The following is a 21,392-nucleotide window of genomic DNA, read 5'->3' on the forward strand; positions in this document are numbered from 1 at the left end:
AATGGAAGCAACTCATGGCAGAGGGAATAACAAGTGCAAGAGCCTAGTGGTGTGAAAACATGGGGACATGTGATTGGCGACAAGGAAGTAGTTCTAAGAACCTGCAGCTTAGGGCAGGTGAGAGGGACTGATGGGAGATGAGGCTGGAAAGGTATGTAGAAGCAGATAATTTAATTCTTTGAATGATAAGCTAGGGAGGTTGGCTTTTTATTGTCGTTGTTAACTATGAATAGACATCAAGGGACTTTAAATATGGAAATAGAGGGAACACATTTTTTTTAGAATATTCTAGTACCAGTGTGAAGTATATCTTGGAAGTGAGACAGACTGGAAGATAATCATGAAGGTACTGTCATAGTACAGTTGTATAGTCAGACAACCTGGACTAAAGCAAATGGGTAAGAAGGAGGAGAATGATATTAAAAGATGACTCTGCAGTTTCTATTTGAGCGACCTAATTGATAAAAATACAAGTATAAGGAAGACAAAAAGAGGAGCTGGAAGATGGATATGGTTTGAGATTTTTGGAGTTACTGGTTCGGTGACCAGGAAACACCCCTTTGTAGATATCCACTGAAGAGAGTATAAACCTAGAGTTCACAGAATAAGCAGGGTTAGAGATGAGTGGCATGGAATGGGGCCTCACTTCAGGAGGGGCATGGAGATGGAGAAGAGGATCACTGATGGAATCTTCAGGAACAACCCTTTGGAAAGGGTGATTGAAGAAAGAAGAATCTGCAAAGGAAATTATAAAAGGCTAGTAAAAGAAGTGGGAAGAGAAACAGAAGAGTGTCTTATAAAAATAAATGAAAGCACTTTAAGAGGGAGGGAGTTATCAGAATTAAGGCCACAAAGAGATTTAGTAGGCTAAAGTTTGAAAACAAACTTTTGTACTATTTTGTTGATTGAGCTAGAGAGTAGAAGCCAGATTGCAAAGTCTGAGAAATTAATGGGAAGAAGTGGGGGACAAATAAAAACCTATTTAGGGGAAGCAGTAGTTAAAAGCACAGACCCTAGAATAAGACTGCTAACATTAGCATCCCAGCTCCGTTGTTTACTAACTCTGTGATCTTAGATTTAAAAGGGACTTAACCTCGCTTTTCCTCAGTCTCCATATCTATAAAATATGATAATAGTATCTATCTCATCGAGTTGTTTTGAGGGTTAAGTGACTTATACATTAAGAACTTAAACTACTGCCTGGCACACAGTGAGTGTTCAATTGGCTGTAGCTATTATCATTCCATCAAGAAGTGAAGTGGTGGAAAAGAAAGCAGTAAGTCAACAGCTTGGGATGACAGGGTGGGGACAGGAAGGAGGGCAGTACTTTTGGATGAGCACATTTGTAGGTAGATGAAAATGGCCAGAAGAGAAAAAGAAATGACACAGTAGAGTAGGTAATTAGGGATTAGAGTCCAAAGGGGGAATGAGTTTGTGGAATGAGGAGAAAAGGTGGAGAAGTTGACCCTGTAAAGACAGAAAAAAGCAGAGCTGAATGTGTATATGTATGTATGTGTGTGTATATATAGTATATATGGCAGCATGCCATTCTTACAATTTATACCTTGATTTTCTAACCTAATAATATATCTTAGAATTCTCTTTTAATAGCTGGCTAATGTGTCAATGAATGGGTTATCATAATTCATTTGAGTCTAGTACTCAAGGAAGAGGCATTGAAGCCGTGTCCAGTTATTTGCTTTTACAAATAATACTGTAATGAACATTACTGTGTGTATGTGTACTTGTACAAATATATGCATAGGATAAAATTTTAGAGGTTGAATATCTAGGTGAAAGCTATCAGTAATTACCCCTCCAAAGTTTATACTCCTATCTTAGAGTGAGTGTATCCATATGCCTATTTCTTCACATCCTTTGAACACTGTTAAAACCAGACTTTTTAATCCTTGTCAGTCTAATATATGAAAAATATCTTTATTGTTGTTTTGATCCATACTTCTTTAATGATGTGTGAGATTAGGCAGCTTTTAATATGTTTATTGGCCGGTTATATTTCTTGGTCTATGAACTATGTGTTCATATTTGTGGTATGCAGCTTCTAAAATGGCCCCAAGATCCTCAACTCCTAGTATTCAGACCCTTGTATAGTACTTCCCACATGTACCAGGATAGGTGTGTGTTACTAAAAGAAAGAATATGGTGGAAGTAATGGTGTGTCACTTCCAAGATTAGGTTAAAAAACACATTGTGGCTTTTATCTTGAGATCTCTCTCTCTCTTTCTCTGTCTCTCTGTCTGTCTCTCCCTCATCACTCACGTTGGGAGAAGCTTCCATGTCATGAGGACACCCAGGCAGCTTAGAGAGAGGCCCATATGGGAAGAGGTCTCTGGCCAGCAGCCACCAAGGAACTACCCAGGCAGCTTAGAGAGAGGCCCATATGGGAAGAGGTCTCTGGCCAGCAGCCACCAAGGAACTAAGGCCTAACAACGATGCTATGAGTGAGCTTGAAGCAGATCCTCCCTCAGTCAGGCCTACAGAGACTGTGGTCCTGCGGACAGCCTGACTGCAACTTCACAAGAAACACAGAGCTGGAACCTCCCAGATAAGGCACTCCAGGTCCCCAACCCAGAGAAGTTGTGAGATAGTAGATGTTTGTAGGTTGTTTTAAGCTGCTAAATTTTGGGGTAATCTGTAGTACAGCAATGTATAACTAATATAACATTTTCCCCCAATTTTTCCATAAATTGCTCATTTTTTTTCCTTACTGATATTAAGAAACTTTATCATTTTAGGCTAACCCTTTAATTCTTAAATATATTGTGTGTATTTTCAACACATTCTGTTATGTGTTTTTAAAATTTTTTCTTCAGAGGAGAAATCAAGATGATGCAGTAGAAGGATGCTGAACTCACCTCCCCCCACAAACACATCAAAAATACATCTACATGTGGAGCAACACTTGCTGAAAACAAACTGAAGTTTGGCAGAAAGGCTCTTCTATAACCAAGGCTGTAAAGAAAGATTCACATGGAGTCAAGTGGGAAAAGAGGAGAGCAGTCAGGTTGGGATTGCACCTCTAGCAGGGGACACAGAAGAGGAAGGGGGAAACAGATATCTGTTGCTTTTTTGTACACTAATAATGAACTCTCAGAAAGAGAAGGCAAAAAAACAATCCTGTTTAAAATTGTATCAAAAAGAATAAAATACCTAGTAATAAACTTAACCAAGGAGGTAAAAGACCTATACTATGAAAACTAGAAGGCAGTTGAAGGTGATACAAATAAATGGAAAGATATCCCATGTTCATGGATTGGAAGAATTAATATTGTTAAAATATTCATACTACCCAAAGCAATCAGCAGATTTACTGCAATCCCTATCAAAATACCCATGACACTTTTCACTAGAACAAACAATCCTAAAGTTTATATGGAGCCACAGAAGACCCCGAGTAGCCATAGCAATCTTGATAAAAAAGAACAAAGCTGGAGGTATCACCTTGCCTCACTTCAGACTATACTACAAACCTACAACAGTCAAAACAGCATGGTACTGGTACAGAAACTAACCCATAGATCAAGGGAACAGAATAGAGAGCCCAGACATAAACCCACACACATATGATCAATTAATCTAGGACAAAGGAGACAAAAATATACAATGGGGAAAAGATAGTCTTTTCAATAAGTGGTGCTTGGGAAACTGAACAGCTCTCTGTAAAAGAATGAAATTAGAACATTTCCCACACTAAATACAAAAATAACTCAAAATGGACTAAAGACCTAAATGTTAGACCAGAAGTGATAAAACTCCTAGAATAAAACATAAGCAAAACATTCTGACATAAGTCATAGCGTTTTGGTTTTTTTTTTTTTTGGATCTGTCTCCTTAGGCAAAGGGAAATAAAGCAAAAATAAACAAATAGGACCTAATTAAACTTAAAAACCTTTGCACAGCAAAGGAGAAAAACATTGACAAAACAAAATGACAACCTACTAAATGAGAGAAAATATTTGCAAATGATATGTCTGATAAGGGGTTAATATCCCAAATATCTAATCAGCTCATATAACTTAATATAAAAAAACAAATCACCTGATTAAAAATGGGCAAAAGACCTGAATAGATATTTTTGTTTTGTTCTCTGGGTTTTTTTAACTTTTTTTTTTGATTGAAGTATAGTTGATTTACAATATTCCTGAATAGACATGTTTCCAAAGAAGACATACAGATGGCCAACTGGTACATGACAAGGGAACCCTAGAACACTGTTGGTGGGAATGTAAACTGGTGCAGCTATTATGGAAAACAGTATGGAGGTTCCTCAATAAATTGCGTATAGAACTACCACGTGATCCAGCAATTACACTCCTGGGTATATAACCAAAGAAAGTGAAAACACTGATTAGAAAAGATATATGCATCCTAATGTTCATAGCAGCATTATTTACAATAGCCAAGGTAATGGAAGCAAGCTAAGTGTCCTTCAACAGATGAATGGATAAAGAAGATGTGATGTGTGTAGTAGTTTTCACCCCTAGAAATTTGATTTGTGTCTTTTTATGATTTCTAGGTCTCTACCTGCAAGGGGACCCTCTGAAGATCTCCAGAGCTGTCACTGTGCAGCTCTTTTCTCTGTAGTACTCCACCCTTAAACTCTAACTACCTTGGCCTCCCTGGACTCCCAGCTGCATCTTTTCAATTCAGAGAGATCACTGGACTATAACTGGCTTCCCCTTCCCTATTCTGCAGCCTTGAAACTCTCTCCATGCAGTGAGCTGGGGCAATCTTGGGACTCATTTGTTTCCATCTCAGAGACTGCTGTCTTTTGTTGCCTGATAGCCAATGTTTTAAAATCATTGCTTCCTATATTTGTCTTTTTTTTTTTTCAGTGTTTCAGGAGATAAGGTAAAGTCTCTGTTATTTCTCATGCTTTCTTCCAAATCTTTTGCTTTATGCATTTATATCTTTAATCCATCTGGAATTTATTTTTTTATTGAGAGAAATATAGTTTTAATATTTTTTCCAATGGTTAGCCAGTTGCCCAAAATCATATTTTGAATTCTTCCCTTCGCTCCTCACCCAGTTGGAAATGTCACCTTTATCATAAGCCAAACTTTCATAGATACTTGAGTCCGTTTCTGAACTCTTTATTCTGTCCCTTTGATTTTCCATTTTATGGAATAGCAAACCTTTTTACTTGTTGAAGTTTCAAAATATATTGCATTATCTAGTAGAGCTAATTATTTCTTTTTATTTTCAAGATTTCCTTGAGTATCCACACATGTTATTTTTAGACTTGAACTTTAATATCATTTTCAAGTTTCTTCTGATATATTATATATGTTATTTATTGGGATTGCATTAAAAATGTATGATCTAGACAAATTCGAAGGTAGCAAAGTGAAGAGTCAGGAGAGTACAAGTTTAATGACTTTAATTTTCATGGTGAAGTAGGAGGCAAAGACAAGTTAGGAGGGAGTAGGTCAGTGGAAATTTGAGTGAATCATATTTGCTATAAATGAGGTTATTGGATCCCAGATAAGGAAAGCACTATGGGTATGTAAAACATTGACTGAATATCTCAGGACTAAGAGTGAAGATTCATCAGTGGGTATTTGTACTTCCATGTTTCCTTTCTCTGAAAATATAAAACATGCCACTAAAAGGTCCCAGAATCAGTATTTGTTACTATCAAACCGAACAAATCTCTAGTCATCCAATTTCTTTGAAAACGCATGTCTCTCTGGTTTGCTGTCGTATCCTCAGTGCCAAATATATCGCCTGTCCATATTTGGCACTGAGTAAATATTAATGGAGTGAACTAATTAATTTCTGAGTGGTTTCCTCTGACTTCTGCTTAAGATGCTGTGTTGTTACCTCTGCCAGTCTGTCTTCAGATTCAAAATCCAGCCCCAAATCCTAATGATCAGTTCTCCAATTGCCTAGAAATGGAGAACTTATGGTGATTTCTTTTTTTATATATATAAGTAAATGTTATTGTCTTCTTACTTTTTTTTTAAATTTATTTTTTGGCTGCGTTGGGTCTTCCTTGCTGTGCATGGGCTTCCTCTAGTTGTGGCGAGCAGGGGCTACTCTTCATCACGGTGCGTGGGCTTCTCATTGTGGTGGCTTCTCTTGTTGCGGTGCACAGGCTCTAGGTGCACGGACTTCAGTAGTTGCAGTGCATGGGCTCAGCAGTTGTGGCTCGTGGGCTGTAGTGCACAGGCTCAGTAGTTGTGGTGCATGGGCTTAGTTGTTCCACGGCATGTGGGATCTTCCCGGACCCAGGATCGAACCAGTGTCCCCTACATTGACGGGCGGATTCTTAACCACTGTACCACCAGGGACGTCCCTATGGTGATTTCTTCTGCTATAGAAACTGGCGCAATATCTTAAACTGTTGTTTGAAAAAAGGCTTCTTCAATCTTAGACTTCTTAAACCTTCTTTCCGAATTACCCAAGTTATGGGAGAGCTAAGATAAAGGAGGGTTTAAGGCAAAAGTGACCTGATTTCTTTCAACCATTCAGAGTTGTTCATCTCAAAAATAGTGATAAAGAAGGGAAGGAGTCCACATTGTATTAATGTGTGATTTTACTTAATTTGGCCTTTAATAAACTGCACACTTCACTATTTGAACCACTCGTTGGCTTTGTAAAAGTAGACTCTCTTAGGTACAATTTTTTAATAATTGTCTCTTGGATTGTTTATATCCAATCTCTTAGATTGGATGTAAACAAGCATATGGTTTAGATTGGTATAATACTTTCACCTTAAAACACCTCAAGGTAATTTCTTTTTTTTTTTTTTTTTTTTTTTTGCTGTACGCGGGCCTCTCACTGGTGTGGCCTCTCCCGTTGCGGAGCACAGGCTCCGGACGCGCAGGCTCAGTGGCCATGGCTCATGGGCCCAGCCGCTTCGCGGCATGTGGGATCTTCCCGGACCGGGGCACGAACCCGTGTCCCCTGCATCGGCAGGCGGACTCTCAACCACTGCGCCACCAGGGAAACCCTCAAGGTAATTTCTGATGGAGAAAAACAGGGTGTTCTGTTTTCAGGGACAAAGTTTATTCTTCTGATAAGAAGATAGATTTTAAGCACTCAAGGCAGTCTCCACAACAAGGGTCAATTCTTAACAAGAAAAGGAGAATTTAGAAAATTCAGAACTACTTAGACATTTTAGATCTTGTACCAATGAGAATTTTTGTAGACCAAGCAGAATCATTTGGAGCCTACCTCCTCCATTTTAACATTTATTTTATTGTTTTATTTTAAGGGAAGCAAGGCTTGAAATACTTTAATACCCCTTAGAGACTGTTTCGCTGTTACATAGCCCATAAAAAGTAATATTTGGATGATTTAAAGGGAAATGAATCAGAAGTTTAAAGTTTCAGTTTTCCTTGTATGCAGCAAGATTTCCCCCACCCCCAGAGGCAATAGAAATAGCCCGTAAGGTAAAACGCATCTTAGATTTTATTGAAACAAAAATTATTATCTATGCATGTGCAGATAGTAATGTCTGTCCTCAAATAATTTTATTTTAAAATATTTAGACACTCAATCTTACAATTTTCTATTGAATCAACAAGGGATCTAACAGCTTTCCCAGTTTCTTCACGAAGGACAATTTTTTTACATCAAACCTGATTGATTAATTTCTCATTTCATAACCAAGTGGAAATGGGATCTCAGTTTCCCAGTTTCATAAGGTTTCTCTCAAAAGCTACTTCAGGCTTCTAAGTTACACACCCCAAAGGGGGTGATGGTGGTATAGTCCAGAGTATCCATGTGACGGGTTGGCAATATTTTCAATGTGGTTATTCATCATACATTTAATATTTACTTCCTTTTAAATATTTAATCTTGTTTAAACAAGATTTTCATTTAGGCATTGGACTTATGTGATATAAGCATTTCTCTGTAGGTTAATAAATGGCTTCACCCTTCACTGATATAAGGGAAATGGGAATCAACAAACCTGGTTGTCTCTCCTTGCTCTACCATTACCTCCCTGAGTGCCACTGGGCAAATTCCATCATATTTTGGGCCCTGGTCTCCTCATCTGTAAATTAGAGTGGTTAGATGATTTTTAGGATCCCTCTCACAGCTGATTTGCAATTTTGGCATAGAAATCATTCATTAAATGGTAAAATTTATCTTTATTGATGAGCGTCCTTCATGGTGAATATTGGAATATCTTAATTTTAGAATCCTAAAGAGCCTAGAAGTTGACTCAAAAGTCTTGGACTTCTGTCTTGTCTCATTATTTACTAGCTGTGTAATCTTGGGAAATTTTCTCCATTTTTAAAGACTCAATTTCTTCATCTGTAAAATGAGGTGAAGGTAATACTGTTAGACACAGTTCTTTGTTGCAAATAATAGAATCCACTCTGGCTAGTTTAGGCAGAAAAAGGATTTGTTCAAAATATTAAGCAACTCACAGAATCCTCTGGAGGCCAAGAGAGCCAGACTTAGAAATAGTGAGGCCAGAAACCACACCAAATTACGCTGTAGAATTTGCTCCAGTGAAAACACCATTGCTGCCAACACTTGGCAACAACTCTGCTTCTCAGAGAGACATTTCCGTTTGCATTGATAATGCCAGGAACTCAACCACTGAGCCCCTGTGGTCCTGTTCACCTGGGATAGATGACATTCATGTCAGCCTCCTTGTAGCATTAGCTTCCAAGCTGAGGACTCACGTGGGTGCATCTGGCAGGCAACACCTATGACATGTCTGATGTCAGCAACGAGGGAGCCTAGGACAGTGACTTCTGGCTGTGTCTTGGGGGTTACAATGTGGGAAACTCGCCAGAGCTCAAAAAATATGTTAAGAAGATATTGGGAAGCCTCCAACTACTACCTAGGAGAAAAATCAGTGCCCCAGGTAAGAACCCCTGCACTGTATGAATGGTGATTGCTAACTAATGAATAGAAAGAAAAATAAGGCAGATGGAGCTTGGAAATGAAAATTGCAAGGAAATCTAGCCAGATATGCTTTCTTTTTTATTGTGAATATATATATGTATTCACATAAATATGATTGTGAAATATATTCTCATTATAAAAAATTCATGAAGTACAGACAAAATCTAGGGAAGAAATAAGAATCATCCAATAATTCTACCAGCAGATAATTACTCTTACCATTTTGGTTCATACTCATCCATTCATCTAATAGAGTTATAATTATATAATATGTACATTATTCATGTATATGTATTATCATATATAGATACATATACACACAAATTTGTATGTAGATACACATAATAATTATATATGATTTTGTACCCAATTTAAAAATTTTAAACAATATGTTTTGTGTATCTTTTCATGCTAATAAATGCTGATCATTATTATTTTTAAAGGCTGCATACCGTTATATAAATACACAATTTTTTCACTAATCACTTATTCACAAATTATCTATTTTTTCACTAACTACCTAATTTAGGGAAATAAAATTTCTGTTTCAAGTATATTTAGTGGAAAGAATTTTGATACATGTAGTGAAATTGGCTTCAAAAAATTAGTAATAATTTGTACTTCCATGTGCAACATTGAGTATGAATTTCCTCACACTGTCACAATACTTGATACTATCAACCGTTTTTATTTTAGTCATTTGTTAGGAGAAAAATATCTCAATGTTTACCTTGTATTTCTTATTTACCTTGTATTTCTTAGTTTACTACTTAAACATATTTTATATATATTTATTTTCACTTATAGTTCTTTATTTTTAAACTGTGTGTTTATGTCCTTTGTCTACAAATAGATTGATTTTTTAACTTTATTAATTTTTAGGGCTCTCTATAAAGATATTATTATTTTTATCTTCTACATGTCCTCCAAATATCTTTTCCAAGGTTGTCATTGCCTTTTATTAAAATCGTGGTAAAACATATATAGTAAAGTGCACAGATCTTAAGTTTACAGACTGGTTTGTGTATATCACATAACAATTACCTAGATGTAGAAAAATAACATTTCCAGCACCCAAGAAGGCTCCCTCATGTTCCTTTCCAGTCAGTACCTCCCCACAGAGTAACCCCTATCCTGACACCATAGATTAGTATTGCCCATTCTTGAACTTCATATACTAAATGGAATCATATGTAGAAACAAGTATGCAGAAAGAAGTCTCTGGCTTCTTCTACTTGCCATTATGTCTGGCAGAGTCATCCATGTTGATACAGGTAAAGTAGCTCATTGTTCTGAACCACAATTTACCCGTCAGTAAAATGAGGACAATAATAATACTTATGTTGTGGTTGTGGAGATAAATGTGTTAATATAGCTAGAACAGTGTTTGGCCCATGGTAAATATATATGCTTAATACATGTTAGCTACTAGTATTACACTAGGATTCAATTTGCTAATTTTTTTAAATTTATTTTATTTTATTTTATTTTGTGGTACACGGGCCTCTCACTGTTGTGGCCTCTCCCGTTGTGGAGCACAGGCTCCGGACGCACAGGCTCAGTGGCCATGGCTCACGGGCCTAGCCGCTCCGCGGCATGTGGGATCTTCCCAGACCGGGGCACGAACCCGTGTCCCCTGCATCGGCAGGTGGACTCTCAACCACTGCACCACCAGGGAAGCCCTCAATTTGCTAATTTTTTATTTGGAGCATTTGTATTGATATTCAGAAATGAGTTTAGTCATGCTTTAGCATTTGTGCGTTTATGTGCTAGTCTTGTTTGGATATTGTGTTTTGCTAGTAAATGCTACCTTCACCTACCTGGGTGCTTTTTCCAAAAGTTGTGAAATGAACCCTTACCACTCACATCCACCAAAGATTCCTAACAAATCTGCCTCCCAGATACGTCTCAGATCTGCTGACTTTTCTCCATCACTACCTACTCCATTGTGGTCCATACCTCCATCATCACTCTTTTTGTCCACTGTATTAGTTACCTAACCAGTCCTCCAGTTCTAAACATGTGCTCCTTCCCCTTGACCTTAGGTAAACAATCTAAGACCTTATCAAGGTCTACCAGGCTCTTCATATCATGACCCTGCACCATCCCTTTCCATCCCTGGCTTGCACCATTGTCCCTCTCACCCTCATGCTCTGGACACACTCCCTGCCCAGCAGCACACTCTGCATCCCTAGGCTGGCCAATCCCTACTTATTCTTTCTCTCTGAAGTTTTCCCTGATGTGGCAATATCAAACAGATCTCCTTATGTAATCATTAACCTTACCTTTTTTTTCTTCTTTCTCAGCATTCGCAACATGTGTAATTATGCATTTATTTGTATATTTGTTTAATATCTCTTAGGTCTGTGAGGTACTATTTTGTTTGCCACTTTATCTAACATAATGCTTTGCACATAAGAATGCTCAGTAAATGTTTATTGAACATTTATTGCTTACTGAATGGCTCCCAGTCTGGCTGTGAACACAGATACCTAGACAATAGCCATGAAAGGAAAAATGGAAACAGATATATGGACATAGATGTTGAGGGCACAGAGGAGGAAGAAAGAAACTGTGCCAGGGTAGTCCTCCCACTGGCACGTTACAGAGAGTTGCTCACTGATGAATTAACATCCCCTTGAATGTTATTCTCTCAGAGTTGACATGTCAATGGCACTATGTTACCATTTAACACACAGGGAAGGAGTTGGGTTCTTGCCAGATATTAGATGCACAAGTCCCAACAGACTCAAGGAGGCAAACATTTGCCTGAGCTCTTGGCTCACACACAGAGCACAATGGCAGCTCTGAAGGGGGCAGGAGTCCTCTGCACCTACCAGCCCTGTTTATTTTCTCCTGCAGCAGAGGGGGTAGCATAGGTCAGCTGAAATGGTGCATCCTAGTGAATATTTATTGACCCAAAATATCATGCTGACAGACATGCGGACAGGCAGACACAGAGGCCTTGCTTCTGTGCTGCCAAGGTTGTGACACGGCTGACATTTCCCCACACGGGTCCTGACTTCCCCAGCTGCTCCTGGGGAAGCTGGTGTCTCACTGGTGGGGGTCACTGCAGATACTGTGCCATATGCCTTCCATGCTGCTGCCCAGGCCTCTACCAAATGGTGGTCTCAAGATGTTTCCCTTTCCCCCAGCCCACACAAACGATCACCTAGCCAGTCTCTGTTTCAGTCTCTTCCCTACTAACCCTTCCATCTCCACCTTAATTCCATTGCAAGAATTTTAGGTGGCTAAATTAAGTGTGCATTTGAAAGAGGGAAGTCCCGAGTGACACCAACAGTCCCCTTTGTAGTAAAGAAATGAGTTCTCGCTTTTGCTATAAAAAAGTAATGGTGTCACATAAATGTGACTCTTAGTATCATTCTTTCCATTTTCTGGGTTTTCTTTCCCATCTCTCCCATCATAGCTGACTTTATCTAATTAATTTAAATTTTATTTAAAAATCTTTGTTTCTGTTATAATAAGTATCAGAAAACCATAAAAAGCAAACGTGCAGGTTAAAATCGCTGCTTTAAGGCTGGGACTCTTATAAACACTACCCATGATAAGAAAATTTTTCCAGTCACCCCAGAAGCCCCCTAAATGCTCCCCCTCAACCACCGCCTCTCTCCCTGCTAGAGTAACCACCATCCCACCTAACTTTCACTGCAACCACTTACCACTTTTCTTTAGTCTTATCACCTAAGTGTATGTTCCTAAACACTAGTTTCATTTTACCTGTTTTTTAAATTATCTTTTTTTTTAAGCATTTTTTTTTGATGTGGACCATTTTTAAAGTCTTCATTGAATTTGTTACAATATTGCTTCTGTTTTATGTTTTGGTTTTTTGGCCGCGAGGCATGTGAGATCTTAGCTCCCTGACCAGGGGTCGAACCCGCACCCCCCCGAATTGGAAGGCAAAGTCTTAACCACTGGATCGCCAGGGAATTCCCCTAAATTATCTTTTAAACATCTTTTAATCCATAGGTTTTCCCCTCCATGACCTTATTTTTCCTTACAATTCACTTAATGAAGAAATTGGATCAGTTTTCTGCAGTTTCCTACAGTCTGAATTTTACTGATTGCTTCCCCAGAGCAAAGCTTAGTCTGTTCCTCTTCTATGTTTCCACTTATCCCAATCCAGGTTCTCTCTTTTTTTTCTTTTTCCCTTTTGGTCATGACAACCTCGTGGGTGATATGTTCTTCATCAGGAGGCATGTCTATCCTTGTGGTATTAGTAGTCATTGATGTCCAACACTCTATTTGTTAGTTCATTAAGATTACACTGACATTCCAATTCTATTATTCTTTCTTTGTGAATTTGTTTAAATATTCTAATTAAGTACCCAGATAGTTTTGTTTTCTTTAGTGGTACGATTTGCATAGGAAAAGCAAGATAAAAGCTATTTTCAAAAAAAAAAAGAAAAAGAAAAAAAGTTCCCTAGCCTCTTCCTTTTTTTTTTTTAACATCTTTATTGGAGTATAATTGCTTTACAATCGTGTGTTAGTTTCTGCTTTATAACAAAGTGAATCAGATATACATATACATATATCCCCATATCTCCTCCCTCTTGCATCTCCCTCCCTCCCACCCTCCCTATCCCACCTCTCTAGGTGGACACAAAGCATCTAGCTGATCTCCCTGTGCTATGCGGCTGCTTCCCACTAGCTATCTATTTTACATTTGGTAGTGTATATATGTCCATGCCACTCTCTCACTTTGCCCCTAGCCTCTTCTAAAGATATCATTTTGGTTTTTTAGAGTTTAACTTTAAAAACAGTTAAATAAGCAACTACTCATGCGATACACTGGCACCCCTTCAGAGGATATCACACATCCTAGGAGAGAGGGAGAAGTTAGGCCAGCAAAGTGGGAACCCAGGCAGGAGCCCAGCAGGCAGACAAGCCTCACATTTGCTCAGAGCTGACCTCCCATCTTCCATCAACTACTTTTGTGTCTAAAGCAGATTATGCTGGCCACACTAATGTAGAGTCAGCACTTGGAGAGGGATTCAAGAGAGGCCTCTCTGGAGACACTGCCTTCCTTTCACACTCATTGTGTGGCCACTTCTAGGGATTTGGCAGTTCATCTTCCATTATTCCTCTTCCTCTGTCCAACCTCCTCCCCACCTCCGCACAGGGAATGTCTGCAAAAGTCAGGTGAGTCTGAGTTCACCTCCAACTGCTGATTGATATCTGTCCTCCTGTTTTTTTCCTTTAGGGGTAGATAGCTAGGGATTATGGATCTGGGCTGCATTGGGATTAGAGTTGGGGGATGAGGGGTGAGGAGGCTGGTGCTCACTGGAACTAGAAAAACTTTTCAAGTTGATATTAGAGTTCCCAGCAGAGTCCTTAATGTCCTTTAAGAAATACCAGAATCTTTTAAAATATCTTTTTTATTGGTATATAATTCACATACCATACAACTTACCCTTTTAAAGTGTACAATTCAATGTTTTTTTTTAATATATTCAAAAGATTGTGCAACTATTGCCACTATCTAATTCTAGGAAATTTTCATTACTCCTGAAAGAAACCCTGACCCCTTAGCAGTCATTCTGCATTATCACCTCTACCCAACCCCTGGCAATCACTAATTTACTTTCTGTCTCTGTGTTTTCCTATCTGGGTATTTCATATAAATGGATCATAGAGTATGTGGACTTTTGTATCTGGCTTCTTTCACTTATCGTCTGTTCAAGGTTCATCCATGTTGTAGCATGTATTAGTACTTCATTCCTTTTATGGCTAAATAATATTTCATTGTATGGATATAGAACATTTTATCTATTCATCAGATGATGGACATTTGGGTTGTTTCCATCTTTTGGTTATTATGAATAGGGCTTCTGTGAACATTTGTGTACAAATTTTTGTGTGTACATATGTTTTCAGTTCTCTTGGGTATAAACTTCATGGAATTGCTGGGTCATATAAGTCTGTGTTTAATTTTTTAAGGAACTGTGAAACTTTTCCAAAGAAGCTGCACGATTTTATATTCCAGCTAGCCATATAGAAGGGTTCCGGTGTCTCTGGATCCTCATCAACACTTGTTATTTTCTGTCATTTTTACTTTAGCTATCCTGGTGAGTGGGAAGTGGTATCTCATTGTGGTTGTGATTTGCGTTTCTCTAATGACTAACGATGTTGAACATCTCTTCGTGTGCTTACTGACCACTTACCTTCTTTGAAAAATATTTTTTAAAATACTGTACATGTTCCTAGAGGGATTTGCCTTGGTTACTAGCTCTGTCTAGTTTCTTCTTTTGCCTCTCCTCTGCCCCTTAGAACATGAGAGGAAAGTCCTAGCATATTGTGCATGTCTTCCCCTTGATCGCATCTTTACTTGGAGAGGACTGAACAGCAGAAGCAGAAGCAGCAGCAGACTCGGAGTGGGAGTAGGTTGGGGAAAGGGGGTGATGTTCTTTGTGTCATTTGAAAAAACTCCCTAAGGGAGAGTGAAAAACATTCAATATGTTAGTGCTTATCTTTCTCTTTGGGTCCTATTTTTGAACAATTCCCCCTTTGATGTCTGTAAGATGGTGAGGGAAGTAGAGGTCTTAGAAATCGGTTTTTTTGTTTTAGAGAAGGAGAGAACAACAACAACAAAAAATAGTCCATGAAGAAGTTGGTGAGACATTCGTGGCCAGGACTGGCTCCAGGCACCTCTTCCCCTGTCTGCCTTCTTTCTTCCTCAACTCTTCTTCCTGCTCTGGCACTGAAAGACTTCCAAGTGGCTTTCAGTGTCTTCTCAGCAAGGGACTCAGTAAGCTTCTTAGTCTAGAGTGGTAGGGGCTCCATCTTGTCCCCATGTTGTGAACAAGGCTCAGATATTATCTGTGTGCTTAACATGGTGCTGGGCGCTGGGGTGAGGTTACAGGAGTGATAGTTTCTTTTTCCCTCATTTACTCAAGAAGCATCTTTGAGCGCCTACTATGTGCCCAACTTGGTGCTTTCCCAAAGGAGACCAACTTGGGGAAAAACAACTTAGAACCCAAGTCAACGTTTGATTCATTCCATGTGGATGGTCCCCATGTGAAGGAGAGCCTGAGAAGAGAAGAAGCAGGTGGAGGGTTGAGTGATGTCCCACTGAGATGCAGAGTCATGGGGGAGTGGCCAGTTGGTGCATCTCCCACCATTAGCCAAAGAAGCTTGAACAGGGAGGCTCAAGTCAAGGAGGGAGGACTATCATTATCCTGACATGCAGGTGGAAACAATGTTTTTGAGCTTTTGCACAGTTTCCCACACTCCTCGTGCCTTATAGGAGGCTATCTAATTCCATGTGCTAATGTTATTTATGGAGGCAAGAAGTAAACTTGATCCATCATCAACTGCTAGGAGGGTATTATTACTTTAAATATAATTGAGCTTCCTGCACCTTTTCAATTGCCATTTCCTTTCTAGTCAGTGTCAATTAATTCTCCATTGCTGGTTTTAGTTTTCTACTTGATAAGCAAAGGTTTTTAATCCATCTTGATTAAAGCAGTGAGGCCCCAACTCCATCCTGCCAGCTTTCTTTGAAGTTCACGTAAACTCTATATTCAGATCAGCTGCCCAGGGCACAGAAAAAGATGAGCTATGAACTGTGACAACATGAGGGCGCCAGGCCAGATGCTTTAAGACAGTCCGCTTCCTTCTGGGAATAGAATCACTAGAGAGTTTCATCTCTCTGGAATGGTTTAGGTGTGGCTGGGGGAAAAGAACCCACAAAAATCAAAAAATGAAAAGATGATTTCTCAGGTCTCTTCTAGACTCAGTCCAAATTAGACTATTTGTTAAGATCTATTTGTTAAAGCTGGTGGCAGGCTTTCCAATGCTTGGGATTGCCCAGAAATCTGGATTCTTCTGAGATATGCCATCTGGCAAGTTGGAGGGTTGGTTAACACACAAAGGAAGTCAAAGAGGGGAAGCGTGGGATATTGTTAAATATACACCATGGCCTTTTCCTCCTATTTGTGCAACAACCGCTCTGCCTCTGCCCTCTTACAAGACTGCCTCTTCTTTCTCTCAAGTCTCTTAGTTTTTTCTTTATTCTCCCTCTCTCTCTCTCTCTCTCTCTCTCTCTGTCTCTTTCTGTCTCTGACTCTCTCTCTCTCTCTCTGCAAAACCAACAACTTCCTTCCTTTGCCTCTTCCTCTTTCACTTATTTTTCCTCTTTATATGTATTTTCAAGTGGAAGTCATGGCTCTGATACTAATACATTTCAAATAAGCCACTGTACCTCTTTGGGGAACAGTTTTTGTCAGTAAAATGTAATGATTCTTAAATTTCCCTCAAATGCTAAAATTCTGTGATTCTTTGGAATACCTATTTTGTTCAAGTAACAAAACTTTCTTGCCCTAACAGCTGTGGAAATTGACCATATCATGGCTGACAAGGCAAGTGATAATTCAATCCCCTTTTCTTTCTCTTTGGGGAATCACTTTACCCTGCGTCAGTGTTAGAAAGTCAAACACAATCTCTGACACTCCTGTGACCCCACCCACAAACCAAGAAGCCTGAGAATAATAGTGTATGCCCCTGAAGCAGCAGCTTCAGACATTTTATATCAGCATCAGAAGCTCAGGATCTGGGGAAGAAGGATAAAGAAAAGGAGAAAATTGGAAAACACAACTTTTAAAAAGGAGAATTTTTTGTGGTGTTGAACTCCCAAAGTTTATTATCTGTATCTCAGATTGCATGCCCTACTTTCTATGCCATGTATTTTCAAGTTCTTTCTCAGACAGAATATCTAAGAGAGCACCCCTCTCTCTCCCAAAAGAATGAGTTTATTTTCCATATGGTACATGCTAGCAATCCTGGCATTTGACCACATTTATGTAAACATGCAGAGATAACTATAAATTATTGGACTTATCCCAGTTTGAGTTTCCAACTATGTACTACAATCATTACAGCTGTTCTTACTTTAGCCTAAGAAGATATTTTGGTCCATTATATGGCTGATTAGTCATTTAGACTGTAGACTACATTTACATTGTTTGGAGGTGGGGAACATAACAGATATTCACTGGAGGCACCAAAAATCTATATATAAGCCAACAGTTCTGCAAACTGGTAGAGGTTCCCTAACCCCTCTCACACTCCAAGTAGTAACTGACCATCGGTCACCCAGGGCTACCTGGCACTTTGAGAGGACTTCGGGAGAACCTGGGCTCTCCCCCAGAGTATTTAGATCAAAGAGAGCAAGAGGCCAGGGTAACTAACAGCCTCACTTTTAAAAATCTGGGCGCTTTCCAACAGATCTGGGACTTGGTGGGGAGGGGACCCTGGTGGGCCTTAATAGCATTGTAGGAATCTTGGCAGTAAAGACTAAGCTGAGCTTTCTCACTCAGCTCCCCCCCACTCATCCCCACCACAAGTCTCGCTGCTTAGCACAAGCTGAGCTCAGATCCCCTGAGGGTCCCGTAGGGCTGGAAATCTTTGGCTGTAGCCTGGTGCCAGCATCTGGGACAACCTGCAGGGAGCGCCCTACAGGCGCTGCCTTCCACAGCTCTTTCACTGTAGTACTTGGAGGAGTTATTCCACTACTGTTATTTGTAATTAACCATGCGGTTTATTCACATAGCATCTTAGGTTTTTGGCACTTTTTTTCTCAAAGAACGTGTATATGTTTTATTTAATTTTTTATTCACGCTTCACAATCACCAGGCGAAGTAGCCTGTGTAGAGAGGTGAAATGATCTTAAAGTTTAGGTGGGAAACAGTGGTACAGACTATATTGGAAGGCAAGTGTCTTGATTCCTAGACCTGTGCTGTTTCTACAAAAGTTCTTTACAATGAGGATAATAATAAACAGAAAACACTTCTGCTATCCCTTTTATTTTCATTTTCCTCTTTAAAACTTTGACATGTTTTATTTATGTCAGTCCTCCTGAGATCAGTTTTCATGAAACCCTAGTATTTTACTGGCTGTCCTCCATGCTCAAACAATGTCGGGTAGGATCTCCAGTCTTGTTCTGATTTATTCAGCAGATGGAGAGTTATTATCAATATTTCTTCAGAGTTTGAGGGGGTACTTTTGGATGATAGAGTTAGTTTCCATTTATCATCATTTTATCCCCAGTGCTGGCTTTGGGGGCTCTGATTTTTGCCGTACAAATGTGAACCATGAGATTGCATTCAACTTGGTCTATTTCAAAGCCAGTAGAGACCAGAACATAGAAATATATGGTGGCCTTTGGCAACTTGGTGGAAATGTCTACTTACGGCATTGACTCAGATCTTTATTCATCCCTCTTTAGACCTTGAAGAGGTCATAGAAAACATTTAGTTCTGATTCAAGGCTCTTGTTCTCACTGATGCAGAAAGTGAGACTCAGAGAAGTCAGGAGACTTGCCTGAAATCACACAGCTGCTTGGTGGCAGTGCTGGAACTAGGCATCAGGTCATTTGTTCTGGGTCTGAGGTGTTGTCTGTGAAGCCACAGGACCTCTCAAAAACAAGGGCTGGCTATGCCTGAAGAATGCTGAGGGAGATTCCATGTGATTAACTCAGCTCAATAAACACTCACTGAGGCCACCACAGGGAAAACCAGCGAGGTGTTGTGTGGAACCCCACACAGTTCGAAAGGGCTGACTGGGCAAGTCCAACTCTATTTGTTCCTCAGTTCTGTCCGAGGGGTACAAGGGTCAGGCCTCCTGAAATGCTGCTATGTCTACATTGAGAAATTCACTCTGAAGACTAAAATCTTTTGTTTGAATGGATGGGACCCAAGCTTTTCCTTTATTCCCTGCGGTAACAAAAAGGAAGGCCATGGAGAGGCTTTCCTACCAAACCACAGGAAGATTAAAGGGCCAGGGAGAAGGAATGCATTTTGGATGAGGAAGTTGGAGAGTTCTTGAGCCCAGAAAGGAGCCTTCTCGTTATTAATGGTGGCTCTACCACAGCTGTGGCTTGGAAACGGGAAAGACGGGAGGCGGAAGAGACCCACGTATGGGTCTGTGTCTCTGACTGCAGACATGTGCTTTGGACACCGTGTCCCACTGGTGCTTGGAAAGGGGCAGGAATCCTCGCTGCCCACGTCTGACAAGAGTCCCTGCTGGCCACCTTCTCCCTGTCTCGGAGGCAGTGAGCACTGTGGGGGAGGAGTTGAAATTGCTAAGAATAGCCATGGTCTTTGAGACATGCTCTTTTCAAGGAATCAATGGAATTAGAAATGAGATATTAGCTCTAATCAGTCACATATGTTGGGTTCTTAGCCCCTAGGAAAAGAATTTCTGACTGCGGCTCCTCACGCAGTGGGGAAAAGGCATCTACACCTGTGGATCTGGCAGGGCCCCTCTTCTGTCCTCTGGAGGGTCCAGCACAAAAGTACCCCTTAGTATACGCTGTCAGTCTGTCATCTGGTCTGATCTAAAGTGGCCAGGCTTCTGACTAAGCATCCCCTATGTGGCTTTTCAACAAGTGTAGAAGAATTTCAAGGCACATATAGATCCGGACTGAGCCAAGAACTAGGGGCTGGAGGTAAATTCCAGCTCCCCTTTGTCTTATTTGCTTATGTTTCTGAGATGTGGAGGTGTTTGGAGAATTAGGCACATAGTGAGAGGATGGGTTTTTTGTTTTACTTTTTATTTTACAAAATTTTAAACCTAAGAATAAATTGCAAGAATAATCATATGAACCCCTGTGTGCCCTTCATATAGATGGAGGATTGGTGAGCAGGTTTTCACTAAGCATGTGAGTTTCTCAGTACGGTCCCCTGACCACCTACATCAGAATCACCCCCAGACCTCTTCACTCAGGACCTCAGGGCAGCCTGGGATGCTGCACTCTGCACAGCTCCCCAGGGAGTGTTGATAGGCTGGTACCTGTGAACTGCCCTGTGGTGATCCTCAGGTGTCTATTAACTTGCCCCTTCATTCTTTTTTCTTTTATCTTTTTTGTCTACGTTGGGTCTTCGTTGCCGCACGTGGGCTTTCTCTAGTTGCGGCAAGCGGGGCCTACTCTTCGTTGTGGTGCACAGGCTTCTCATTGCTTGGCTTCTCTTGTTGCGGAGCACAGGCTCTAGGCACGCGGGCTTCAGAAGCTGTGGCATGTGGGCTCAGTAGTTGTGACTCGTGGGCTCTAGAGCACAGGCTCAGTAGTTGTGGCGCACGGGCTTAGTTGCTCCACGGCATGTGGGATCTTCCCGGACCAGGGCTCGAACCTGTGTCCCCTCCATTGGCAGGCAGATTCTTAACCACTGCGCCACCAGGGAAGTCCCTGCCCCTTCATTCTTTGTGTTACCAACTCCACCAGCTCCAATGAGTGGTCAGAATATTGTACTAATTGATACCATCTCTTTAGACCCTGCATTATACCTTCGAAAATATAAACAAGAGGAATCAGCCCCTTTTCCTTTTCTGACATGGCACTCTTCTGCTTAGCTACTACGCATGACCCTTATTCAAACTCAACAGACTTGTAATGAAAATAAAATCTCGTGTTAAGGTTCTTGCCAACTTTTTAATACTTAAGTTTAATTTATGATTCACATTGAAAGTTGGTTTTATAGCCCTGA

The sequence above is a fragment of the Hyperoodon ampullatus genome (assembly GCF_949752795.1).
Source record: "Hyperoodon ampullatus genome assembly, chromosome: 2".
Taxonomy (NCBI): domain Eukaryota; kingdom Metazoa; phylum Chordata; class Mammalia; order Artiodactyla; family Ziphiidae; genus Hyperoodon; species Hyperoodon ampullatus.